We start from the raw sequence: 13,650 nt of genomic DNA on the forward strand, positions 1-13,650 counted from the left end.
TCACTCGTGCCGTGGGCTTGGGCTCGAGCCTGGTTTTTTTTCGCTTCGTCCCCACGGGAGCTACTACAAACGTATGGGGCCCGTAAAGGCAGTCCGTAAAGGGGAGGGCAGTCCTGGTCTGGCAACCATGGGGATGAAGCGGGAAAAAAAACCCCGGGCCCGAGCCCGCGGCGCAAGCGCGCTGGGGTTTGTATATCCCATGAAACGCAAAAAGGGCTATTGTAAATCTAAAAGACATCTACACAAGACGATTCGAACTGCTTAGAGACATCTTGGCGAAGAAGTTATTTATAAAAGCCGTCCTGAAGAAGTCTTGTAGCTGTGCTAACGCGACGCTTATAGCCGTCTATCTGGGTGCTTGCAAGACATCTACAGGACTTCTTGTAGGATGTCTCAGCACCTTCTTGTTGACGTCTATACAACTTCTTTTCAAGGAGTTTTAAGACCTTTTCAAGAGGTTTCAGGAATTACGTTATCCACGTTTACTCAGGGGTTCCTTCGTGGCACCCACTAAATACTTTCTCTGTACACCACAGGCTAGCCTGAAATATCGCTACGAGCTGTCCCCACAACTGACGCACCCAGCAGCTGCTTTTGGAACACCGACTCGACTGCCCGCTGTTCTCCGAATAAATATCTGGCACGCAGTTTCAAAGATACTTAATCGGAGAAGGGCTGGTCATTGCCGAGTGTTCTGGAAGCAACCACTGGGTGTGTTAATTGTTGACAGCTGGCAGCAACATCCACAACCGGCCTGTGTGAACAGTGAAAGCATCAAGCGGGCAGCACAACTGAGGGTGATGTTAGCACAACATAAATAGGGGGTATTCGCATAAACTCTTAAGAATAGAGTTGCTTGATGCCAGCTAGGTCTCATTTCACATGTTTTGTGTCCTGTGTACAAAATGATAAAATCAACCTGTAATCTTTTGAAAACCAAGCTTTATTTGTAGTGCAACATTAGGTACATGCATTAAAGTAGAAGGAATTACAGGGGAAAGCTCTCACAAAAAAAGGTAACCGTCAACCCGCTATATACTTGTAAACAGGGATGATAGCTTCATGTGGCAGTCATCAGCAGTCTGGCTTGTTCCCATGAAGCTGAGTGTCCTTGCTTCTTGCCTCCAGCCGTGTTGCCCGTGCCAGCAGGATGCCTGGGTAGAACACAAGGCACTGTGTCACTTACAATGTGTACCAGTAGTGAGCAGTGAAAGGTATCAGACAGACAGCTGCTTATTAAATTTCGTTGATGCGAAAGCAAGCTAGACAAATGGTTCGTTGGGGCGAGGACTGTGTTGCACTGACTTCTCTGGCTAACTGATGGGGAATTGGAAATTTTTCGTCGAAACGGAAATTTCGTTGAAGCGGAGTTCGTTGTAGTGGGGTTCGACTGTATTATTGATGGGTATAGGTGCCAGAAAGCAAGTATAAGAATTAAGGTCGCAGTAATTTTTATCCTTTACCAAAATGAATGAATTTCCAGGAAGGCAGAAAGGAATGTGCACCAGCAGCTGTAAATTGTCACACCTAGGGATGGACACCAGTATGTCCACTCGTGTGGGGAGTGGGGGAGGGCATGACAGGCAGATAGAGAGGAGACAAAGGCACGAGGGGGTATTATGTTTTACGCGCCGATGCTACACAGGCGATGAGGTGCGCCATAGTGGAGGGCCCCAGATTAACATTTTGACCACCTGCACGGGATCTCGAGCACAAGGGCGTTTTTGCTTTCGACCTCTATCAGAAACGCGGCCACCACAATTGAGAAGTGAACCTGCGACCTCAGGCTCAGCTGAACAACGCCTTAGCCATTGACGGCGGGTTGTAGGACACCGAAGTGAATTTGTCAAGCTGCTGTCTTTTTTGTTTGAACTGCGTATAATGGCTCAAATAAACACACTTTTCATCGTTTATCCTGTCGATAAGGCGGTATTTATTTTATGAGGCCTGAAAAGGAAAAAACTGCCCTGCGCGGTCTTAGGCAGCCACAGCAACTAAAGCAGTGACGTTCATACAAGTTACTACGTAATTGGACAATGTCCAAGATTATAATTCAAACCAGTTTGTTTCGGTTCTGTAAAATACCGTATTTACTCGCATAATTTGCACACCCTTAAGTTTTGCTAGGTTTACAGAAACGACAAAGTTTTGCCAGATTTACAGAAACAGCGCCAAAATTGTGAATTTAGTATAGAAAATACCGCCCAAAAACAAATAAACCACTTAGTGCTATGGGATTTGAGCTTGCGAATTGCATAACAATATACCTAGTGCTCCAGATCACTCCGCCATAAGCCAGTGTTGGCAAGGGCATAAGTATAATGTATATAATGTATACCCAGTTCACATTTTTATCTAGGTTCGGCATTCCAAGCAGCCCAGACGACTATTTCTTGAATAGCACTTCTGCAGTAAGCATCCCTCAAATTTTCACAAATACCTCACCTTTAGTGACTGCATTCCTTTAGCAGAAAAGCGTTCATAGATGTGTGATCGTGCTGGTGACTGCTGTGCTAGTTCACCCAGCACAAAAAAGCGCTTCATGCACCCTGATTTTTCCCTGTATGGTAAGTTTCAGTTGACATTATTTTCTTAGTACCTATACTAAGTAGAATAGAATGCAAGCTTGGGCTAGTTGGTACATTCCGAAAAAGAAAACTGCGATTAAAACGAGGACACAAGAGAAGACGACTAGACACACAGGGCGCAGACTAGCAAGTGATTTTTTATTTGAGTGAAAAACACATCATGAAGGAAACTGTGATCTACACATGTGCGATAACCTAGGGCACAGGACTAAGATGAACAACCAAATCACACCCAAAAGTCCAGTCATGAAACGCAATCTCGGTGCTTAGTAGAGACACCGACGGTGAACTGACGCAATCTTCGCCTTTTTTTCAGAATCGCGTACTGCAAAAATCTCCCTCCTGCGCGCACCCCTGTAATGCTTTGTAAATTCGCGTGCTTCGAGGCATGGCGCACAGCCTTTGCAGTTCTTTACAGTGGGTGGTCAGGTTGCTGCCAGTAAAAGTGCGGAGGTTGTCGGCGTGTACCCACAGTCGATCATTAATGCACCGGCCCGTTTAGCCAATCTGCGATCATCCACTGGACAAGGGGGTTTTGTAGACGACGCATGCTTGACAGTTAAAAAAGCACTTCACATGTCTTTTCCAGCACCCCGCATGTCTATTTTCTTCGGTGTTTACATGCTTGCACAACTTGTGTAGCTTGTTAGGTGCCGAAAAAACAACACCAACCCCCACCTTTTCCCTAGCTTTCTTGATCCTGTGCCCAACATTATGAACGCAAGGTAAAACGGCCATCTTGTCGCCCTTGCCCCGTTCACACGTCGTCTTCTTGGGGCGTGACTCGACAAGAAGCTTCTTGCCAACTGCCAAGATAAGGTCGCAAGGAAACCCTGCTTCCTTCAGTCGCTCCACCTGTGAACAGAAACTCGCCTCAGCTTGGTGTGTGCACGAGCGTTGCAGCGCATTCCCGAGAGCTGACGTGAAGTGAAGCAGACCTTTCTGGATCGAGGGGAATAGATCCAACACACATGGCCACAGTTCACCTTGGGCTCCATATCCAAAAACTGCATCAATCCCCCGACCGGTGCTTCTATTGTTTACGAAAAGACATTGAGGGTGGAGCGAAAGAGTTCAAAACACTTCTTCAACTTGATGTGTAGTGCCCTCTGGATTGAGCTGCTACAGCACTAGGAAGTCGTCCACGAAGCGGAAAATCTTAATGACGTTGGTGCGGAGCAAGGGAAGCAACTGATGAAGTTGTCGAAACGTGCGAGTAGGAGGTCACTGAATATTGGGGCAAGACACGACCCTATACGTACGCTGTCCTTAGGAACATAGGAACGACTGCACACCCCTTGAATTGGCTCAGCTGGTTGGGCCGCTGCCACCGTTGCAGACGCCACCATCGCCACCGTCGCAGAGTCAACACCGCCGGTTGTGCCAAATCCTTCGGGCCTCCGTATGAAAGATTTGGCACAACCGGCAGTTGTGACTCTGCGACGGTGCCAGTGGCCCAACCAGCTGAGCTAATTCAAGGGGTGTGTAGTCGTTCCTATGTTCCTAAAGACAGCGTATGTATAGGGTCGTGTCTTGCCCCAATATTCAGTCACCTCCTACTCGCACGTTTCGACAACTTCATCAGTTGCTTCCCTTGCTCCGCACTAACGTCATTAAGATTTTCCGCTTCGTTGACGACTTCCTAGTGCTGTAGCAGCTCAATCCAGAGGGCACTACACATCAAGTTGAAGTGTTTTGAACTCTTTCGCTCCACCCTCAATGTCTTTTCGTAAACAATAGAAGCACCGGTCGGGGGATTGATGCAGTTTTTGGATATCGAGCCCAAGGTGAACTGTGGCCATGTGTGTTGGATCTATTCCCCTCGATCCAAAAAGGACTGCTTCACTTCACGTCAGCTCTCGGGAATGCGCTGCAGCGCTCGTGCACACACCAAGCTGAGGTGAGTTTCTGTTCACAGGTGGAGCGACTGAAGGAAGCAGGGTTTCCTTGCGACCTTATCTTGGCAGTTGGCAAGAAGCTTCTTGTCGAGTCACGCCCCAAGAAGACGAGGTGCGAACGGGACAAGGGCGACAAGATGGCCGTTTTATCTTACGTCCACAATGTTGGGTACAGGATCAAGAAAGCTAAGGAAAAGGTGGGGGCTCGTGTTGTTTTTTCGGCACCTAACAAGCTACACAAGTTGTGTAAGCGTGTAAACTCTGAAGAAAATAGACATGCGGGGTGCCAGAAAAGACACGAGAAGCGCTTTGTTAACTCTTCTTGAACCGCGCGGTTTTAAAACTTAGACAAGGGAAGAGCACACAAGGATGGGACTCGCGCTTTGCCCCGTCCTTGTGTGCTCTTCCCTTGTCTAAGTTTTAGAGCAGCGCGGTTCAAGAAGATGTATAACCAACTAGCCCCCATTTTAGCCTTGCTTTTTCAACTGTCAAGCTGCGTCGTCTACGAAACACCCTTGTCTTGTGGGTGATCGTACATTGGCCAAATGGGCCGATGCATTAATGATTTACTGAGGGTACACGCCGACAGCCTCCGCACTTTTACCGGCAGCAACCTGGCCACCAACTGTAAAGACTGCAAAGGCTGTGCGCCACGCCTCAAAGCATGCAAAGTGACAAAGCGTTACAGGAGTGCGTGCAGCAAGGAGATTTTTGAAGCGTACGCGATTCTGAAAATCAAGGCGAAGATTGCGTCAGCTCACCGTCAGTGTCCCTACTAAGCACCGAGATCGCGTATCGTAACGGGACTCTTGGGGGTGATTTTTAGTGTCCTTGGACTACCCCGGCCCTCACCTTGTTTGTTTATGTGCGAAGCGATTGCACATGCCTAGTGTAGGGTTCTTTGCCCCCCGTGTTGCGCTCAGTCTTTTGGCTGTGGTTTTGGTTGTTTACCTTTGTTCTGTGCCCTAGGTTACCGCAGTTTCCTTCATGATGTCTTTTTCACTAAAATAAAAAATCACTTGCTAGTCTGCACCCTATGTGTCTTCCCTTGTGTCCTTGTTTTATGTGCAGTTTTCTTTTTTGTACATTTATTAACTTTGATAAAGCTTCTCCCACCTTCAATTGGCCTTTGATTTTTTTCACTAGCGTACCAGTCAGCGGAGCGTCGCATGTGTGGAGTGAGTTAAAACAGAATACAGTCTACAAACTAACAAACTAAAGGCAGATATTTCCAGGCACAAACGGGTCATGGCTTAGTTTCAACTGAGCAAAGAAATTAAGACGACCCGCTGGCGGCCAGAAGACTATACGCTGGACCGACTGACTCTGTCGGAGGGTCGGCGAGCTGCACAGTAGTGCAGCCAAACCATCTTGTTTTGATGTCACACAAAATGTCAGGAAATCAGCAAGAAGTATGCGGAGGAAGGCCGCATTTTTGAATTGATTATTTCTACCGAATAAATTCACGTAAATGCCGCGAGTGGTGAAAATATGGCCTAGAGACTCCAGACTACAATTCGCACTAGCATTCCTGCAATATTTACAAATCACTTCAGTGACGCATAAAAAGGGGTATTAAAAAAGACGCACACACACATGCACAAGAGAAGATAACAAACAAACAAACCCTCAGTCCCTCAATGTTGTTCCAAATCAACCCGGCTGGGAGGCGAGGCGTGGGGATGACTCCTGAGGCATCCAGGTAGGAGCCCAGGACCTTGTGGACTTTGTCCTGCTCCCTGGCACAGCCCGGCAGCAACAGCAGCTGGTCCAGCAGCCGAAGATTCCGCCGTGCGGCCAGCAGCTCGCCTCCCTGTTGTTAAATCTGGCCACTCTCCATGGCCAGCAGGCAGGGCTGTCAGCCACCTCCAGGTGGTGTTTCTCTGCTTGGAACCCACATGGGGCACAGGACGGCTGAGAGCTGCTGGAAGGGGAGGAAAACAACTAAGAGGAGCCCCAAAAGCAGCATCCTGGGCACACAGAAATGTTTAAACAAGTAAAATGCCTTCGGTACAGACGAGTTTCTGCCGCACAGACGTCTTTTAGCAGTGACTATGAAATGCCTCAGGACAAGCACCAAAAGAGTTCATGCGACGTGTACATACACCACATGAGCCAACAGATCATGAAGGAACTTGACTTTCATTTAAAAAACGACTATCGGGGTAGCATTCAATTCGGTAGGCTACAGAACTTTTCATGAAACCAGAATGAAAGAAACACAGTCACTTAGTGGACAGTTTGATGTACACGAAAACATCCTGAAGCTAAAACGACTACATGGCAATAAAACACAATACAGTCTAATCCCGCTAAAACGAAGTCCGCTTCAACGAAATTTCCGCTTCAACGAAATATTTCCAATTCCCCGTCAGCTAGCCATAGAAGTCAATGCAACAAAGTCCTCGCCACAACGAACCATTTGTCTGGCTTGCTTTCGCTTCAACGAAATTTTCGATGAATTGCGCTGGGTTTGAACAATTATTTCACAATAAAATAAGCATAGCGCCAGCTATTCGTAACTTTTTAAACATTCGGGACGCTTAGTTTCACCGAAAACATGCGCGGTGCGCCCACACCGCCACCCAAAAAAAAAAAAAAAAAAAAAAAAACTCATAGGCGGACGCCATTGTTTGATGGTGATAACGATGTGGCTGGCCGTCTTTACATGAGGCACAGGCCCGGTTCGCCAAGCCGGAGCTACAGCCAATCTGTATCCAATTGAAATCGCAAGAATGTGCTCCACTGCTGGCGCGGCGACGTCATGTATGCGTTGTGGCTCGTGAGCAGCTGTCCTTGCCGTTTTCCTTCTACCATTCTTCATAGCCAAAAGCAAAAATCGTGTTTGCGTGTTTGGTCTTGAAGCCAAGTCATACTATCTTAGTCGCGAGCGCGCGGTCATGTTTAATGCAAGCGCGCGCGTCTTGCCTGCCAAGGTCAGTAGCTGCCGTGCCGTCAGAGGATAAGATAACGCCACTGCTCCTGCCACAAGCGAGGGGGGCTTCCGACGGCCTAGCAGCTATCTGAAAGTAATCAGCTCGGTGGGCACGCCTTGTTGTGCAGCCATACGTTTTCCGCCTGCATTTCTTCACCCCCCTCCGTAACGCGTTCTTCGCGTACAGTGAACACAGATAACCATTGGTATGTTTGTTATTCGAATAATGTTTTTTTGCTGCCAGTGATGCGGAAACATACGGGGCTATTTTTCGGGCCTTTCCGTGGTGTATTGGGGCGGATTTTGCCTCAACGAATTTTCGCTTCAACGAAATTTTTCGCGCGTCCCGTCAATTTCGTTGTAGCGGGATTCGACTGTATGACTAGATTCCCTGAAAACACCTTTGAGCTTGTTTAAGTAAGCAGAAAATGTAACGAAACAAAACAGACACTTGTGCTAAAACCCACGTTTCTCTGGTTAAATATGCATGAAAGTAGAACTATCGTGACAGGTCCAAAGTTGTTTTTTGTGCCATTTTGTCCAGTGCTGCCACCATTCTAGCTTTACCCTCAGGTAAAAGAGACTGCCCACTTTCGACATACCCGAAGCTCTTGGACCTCATGTCGAGGCTAATTAGATGCTCCGTATTCGCCACCATGTTATTTTTGTGGTCTCCACTTCTTGCTGGACCCTGTCTCGGTCATCATGACTAGGACCAGCCTTGGCTGGGTCAAGACACCACTGCTTAGCTGCCTGAGCTTTTCAGCCGCAATGCGCTCTTGGCAGTCTTTGCTCGATGTTTGTACTGCTCTCACAACCTCTGGTGTCACATTGAAGCGACTTGCATCTCCGTCAAAGCGCTTGAAGAACGAAACAATGTGCCTGATGCCATGAACAGTTTGTATTGCACACTGAGCCCTTTCATTAAGGTGCCGGCAGTTCTTATTGAAGCCCATTTCCCCAACCGCTTTTCTATGTGGAATGCACAGCAATGCCTTCACTAGCCAAGCCAAGAGAGGGAATTTGGTTTTGTTGTTAGCCTCCTTCTCAAAACTCTGCTGCCAATACTCGTTAATTCGTGTAGACGGATCTGATCAACATGTTCAAGCTGGACGAGCATGTATTCATCCATCAAAGTCAATTCATCGGTTAGATCACTTGCAGCACCCTAAAATGAGCTCTAGAGGACTTTTCTTTCCTCAGCTGTGGGCTTAAGAAGCGCAGGCTCTGCAAAATGAAAGGCAGTCGTTGAAAGGCAGTCGTGCAGAAGGCACTCAGCACATTTTATGTAAAAACTTCCTTCCACTTCATTTTACGTAAAAGATGCCTTCAAGGCCAGTGGCGTAAAGGACTCCTCCCACCAGAGCAAACACATTGCGGAAACCCGGCGAAACGAAGCTTCGGTACAAGATTGGCGCATATTGCTTGACATGAAGAAGGATGTAGCAGGATTTACCTTTCGGCACGGTTCGGCGCAGATATCACATCACTGGTTCGTTGCCCTTGAGCTCCCTGTGTCTGGGCTCCCACTGCGGCCGCAGCCAGGCGCCCCGATACAGCACTCCATGCACCACGAGTGAGCACAAGTCGCCCTCCGGATGCGCAGCAGGGCCACCCGGGAGTAGCATTGCAGGGCACAGCGCTGGGGTCAGGTCCAGGCTGACACCCACCAGCTCGGCTGTGGCTGAGGATACAGCACACTACAGCAGCGCCTGCCGGGTGACCTCCCCTAGCATGGCGCCTGCTGAGGCCGAGCCCTGTCGCTGCCGCACAGAGCCGCCCGAATAGGCCAGGGTGTGGCCCTTCAGGTCATCTCGGACGATGGCCCAGGCCAGCTGAGCTGCCCACAGTGGGGCCGTCCGTTGTTTGCTGCGCTTGCCCAGGATTTCCAGTTGCACCTCGGCCACCAGAGCAGGAGACCAACCAGGGCCCTCCCATCCAGAGGCCACCACCTGGGACATTTTATGATTACTGGACCAATAGGTGCAAATAGCAGTTCGGAAGGGGAAAACACGCATTTACCTTAGGAAATAGGATATAACGGTGTGATAAACATTGCTAAGCCACAAGTGACAAAGCTCTGAGGTTTGCAAGCCCGTCGAATTGCCCTGCAGCTGGCTAAACAGCAACCACTTCATCTCCCAGGTACGACGCTGAAATTGAAGCCTTTGTCATCTCCTGCCCTAACATCATTTTGACGCCACTTTAAGCCACTAAACCTAGGACAACCCAATGAACGTAGTTATAAATATTCCTAGGTGAAACCTGAAGACAAGAAAACTAGACACAAGGGCAGCTCTATGCAAAGCGGTAACATGAAGGGCAGTGAGCACAAATTGCACAGCTTCTCTCTCATTTAGTGCACACAAATTGCATACCACATCCTGCCAAAACCTGATGCACCCAGCATAACCGGCTAATTGCACTGTAAACACATCATGGGTCTGCAAGGAAAATTCCAATTGCAACATCAGCTATACACAAAAAGTGGTTACCTTCTGTAAATGAGAAACGTCCTAATTGACCCTGTGCAAGCGCGGCTTGGCCTACTCACACATGGACAGGTTGATCAGCGACACCTCCTTGGCAGCTTTGTTGGCATCCAGGGCTTGAAAAGGCGCCCTGAACGCACCGACCAGATGCCGGCAAAAATGCGAGATAATACAGTGTACACAACTAAAGCACTGAGAATTAAAGCAGTTTGAAACTTAAGGTAAGCAAAACTTATCTCGAGGTAAACAAGGATGCAGAGGGGTTTTACTAGTCTAACATGAAAATATCTACTGCACAAGGACAAAAAAGAAGTCAAAAGCTCATTCACCGGCCTTTGCCTGTGAATGAGCTTATCTTATTCAAAAATCTCAAACCTGCTACAGTGAAAGGCTTGGAATGAATAAAACTCTAGGGCAGTGCCTTGAACATGCACACAATATTTCGGGAAGGTCTGGTAGTATTCATAATTCAAATGTGAGTGAGCAGAAGAAAACTAAAATATGTCAGACACTAGCAATACCATTGCAAACTTTCTCCATAAACACACGTTTGCAGCTAGATAATATGCCATTCTCCTTTTGTCATCCTGTTTTATGTGACAGGAGACAACTGAAATGGAACAAGCAGTAAGGCAAATGTGCAGTCTATTAGCTTCATTTTTAGCTCAGACAGAAATTTACTCAATATGCCCATCATGAATATCTCAAGACAACTGATCACATCAACAATAAATGCAGCATGGAGATATGGTAACGGTTAGTGTGGTAACGGTTATTTAGTGACTCTAGTAACGGTCAGTGGCAATGCAAATTGTCTTAAATTGGCCCCACTCCAGCTTTATTTTTGGTCCAGATTACAAAATCGCACGACATGCATTTCATACGGGTTTTTGGAAACAGATGGTGTATTAACTCCAACAATTTGTGTTCAGAACAACGACAATTCCTCCGTCATTTCCATTGTTTTCTTTGGAGTTATGAGTAGGATTATTGTATTGTTGAGTTTTAGTTTGCGGACGCACCATAATGCGCAACAACTGTCTAGTATTTGTAATGTCCATACGCTAAACTGTGCTCTTAAACGCACTGACCTATGTAGGATTTTATCACATCAAAGGGACCTTACAAACGATTTCTGATTCAGTCTCTGTAGTCACATGCGTTATCTACTGGCTATTTTCCGGAATCTGTGAGAAACATTGCGTACATGCGGACTTACTACAAACTTCTTGTTTTTTTTTTTTTTTGTTAGTGTCATCTTGGTAGCAGTGACAACAGACAATGAGTGGAGCCTGGAAGAAACTACAACTCTGTCTGGTCAACGTGCTCTCAGACGCTTTCTTTTACTATTATTTCTTCTCGGCCAGTGCGTCATATATAATCTGAGAATGTGAGCGAAAAACAAGAAAAACGGGGTTACAGCATGAAAGGCGCCAACTATAAAAAAAAAAGTACAGTTGCTCCCCCCCATTTTGCCTTAATAGGGTATTTACATTGCACTCCATCGTTGTGCTGTGACATCACCAAAATTTATGAAAGTTTTGGGCATCACTAGTCCATAAAGGCTCAGCGCGAGCTCGGCTGAGAGCCTGTGCATTCGTTGTACTGCTTGTACCATTTCAACAGTTTTCTTTAACGAGAAAGGTAATGCCAAAAGTTTGCAAGCCCAAGCGTGTACTTCTTCACAAATTGTGGTGCTGGGCACCGGCGTGTGCTGCGCACAGAATTCGCCAAACTACGGTACTGTGCAGTGATAGCTCATTAACGAAGACCGCAAGAAACTCTGCTACTACTTATCACGCTAGTAGCTACTCACCTTTGTTCGTGCAGAGTCGTTTCCGGACGCTTGGGGAACCGTGGCAGTCTTCACGCATACAAAGGCTTGAGCAAGGTATTTTGGAGATGCATTTAAAACACCATTTACCTATTTACTCTCTCAAAAGCATTTTTTTTTTTTTTGCGCAAACAACCTTACAAACGCAAGAGCAACTCTTAGGAACGACAAACGCGACCAACGGTTGTTGTGTTTGAAAATACAGGAGGCGATGGTTTGAATTGAAGCGACAGAGGAACCCCTGGTGGTGCTGAAAACTACTACCACAAATGCATAAACTAAAAAGTATAATATTTTCGCTTAATAAAAAGCAAAAAACGTTTTATAAGCCAAGTTTTTTTTAAATGCAACAAATTACTCTTTTATTGCAATGTTTAACGGCTTTTTATCTTTTTTTTTGAGTGAGCACTCAGCGCGCGCTTTTTTAAGTTTGCAGCGGTTCGGTTCTACTATTTTGGATTGAATCAATTAGAGTTGCGCCTGTCAAAATGCTTCTTTAAGTCTTCGGTACTTTGCCCATGCGTTATCGTGCACTCTGCCTATCTTCGGCACCGTGTGGAGCAAGGAAGCAATGAGTTATTTTCCAGAAAGGTGGAATAGGGTCGTCTGCTTCGCTGAACGCTAGCGAGCCTTTTTGGTAGAAAATAACTTTCGCTATCCCAAATGTTCCCGGTTGGGTGCATAGCTGTTCATTTTTTCAGCTCCGGAAGATGCTGCTTGATGTGTGCAATGTGAACGCCAGCCTAGGCCATAATTACTAGCTAATCACTAGCGCCACCTTTAGTGCTATTACGCCGACGCAGCGCAGCTCCAGCCCAAGCGAGGTGCGCGTCACGTGGTTCAACTGGTTCATGGAGGAAAAAAAAACCCAACTGAGCTAACCAGGAGGCTAGTCGTTAGTAGCGCGAAAGCGAATTGATCAACAGCTCGAAGTGAAGGACAGGTGTTAATCGACCAGATTTAGGGGAAATCCCCAAGGTGGAGTAAGTTTCTGTGAAGGAAAGTTTGACATCCACCTAAATGCAGCCATACGGCTACAAAGGAAAGCTATACAGCTTTCTCAGAAACTTCGCAGTTGAAGAAAAATTCGTCCTGGTCCAGGATTCGAACACCCGGGACCACTGCTTATTGAGTTCAGTGATTTTTTTTGTAAAGGAATGCACGGTAAAGAAATGCACGGCCATGGGAGTGAATGATTATGGCAGGACAGCAGATTTCAGCACTCATACATTTCCCACTGTTGCCTTCCCCAACAACTGGGTAGAGAAAGGTCAGGCTTACTCTCGCATGCGTAGAGTATATGCTCCAAATGTAGTTGCCCTAAACATACACTGTTTTTGCGACCTTTTGCAAAATGTATCAGGGAGATTGTGTTGTAAATATTGTGTAAAATACCGTAAGTGTACCATATATGACTGTAAATGCTGTGATGAGTGTACTTTCCAGCAACCTTTATTTCAAGCCTGTGTGGCTGTAAAAGTGTGTTGCCATTGGACAAGGTTGTATTGTAAATATAGTGTAAAATACTGTAAGTATGCCATTTATGGCTGTGAGTACGTCTTAGCAACCTTGTCTTCAAGCCTGTGTGTTTGTACAAGTGTATTGCCATGGGAGATTGTAAGTTAACTATGATGTCAAATTCTGCAAGTGTACTACATATGACAGCAAATACTGTGAGAGCACTACACTTTTTGGCAACCATAATTTAAGCCTGCACTTGAATAAAAATTTGTTTCCACAGAATGTAGCCCTGCTGTGTTTGATGGCCTATACTTCCTGTTATGGACTTGTTTCAGTTGATCAGGGGAGTAAACAAATTGCTAAATGTCCTGTTGTGCTTTACTGGCTTCACATTCCCTTTAAAACGAAAGCCTGGGGTACCCCATTCTACGAAAAAGTTCTA

General features: G+C 46.5%; 1 long non-coding RNA gene across 1 annotated transcript; it reads right to left on the reverse strand.

Moving 5' to 3' along the window:
* Positions 1–930: 930 nt before the first annotated feature.
* On the reverse strand, positions 931–11,936 carry LOC144172660 (uncharacterized). Its single transcript, XR_013323082.1, has 5 exons — positions 11,730–11,936; positions 9,976–10,043; positions 8,878–9,373; positions 6,114–6,410; positions 931–1,154 (listed from the first exon to the last, which is right to left on the reverse strand). It is a non-coding gene; the product is annotated as an uncharacterized LOC144172660 (long non-coding RNA).
* Positions 11,937–13,650: the final 1,714 nt, after the last annotated feature.

Source organism: Haemaphysalis longicornis, unplaced genomic scaffold (genome assembly GCF_048455015.1).
Source record: "Haemaphysalis longicornis isolate Haplotype H1 unplaced genomic scaffold, Haemaphysalis longicornis Haplotype H1 scaffold_25, whole genome shotgun sequence".
NCBI classification, from domain to species: Eukaryota; Metazoa; Arthropoda; class Arachnida; order Ixodida; family Ixodidae; genus Haemaphysalis; species Haemaphysalis longicornis.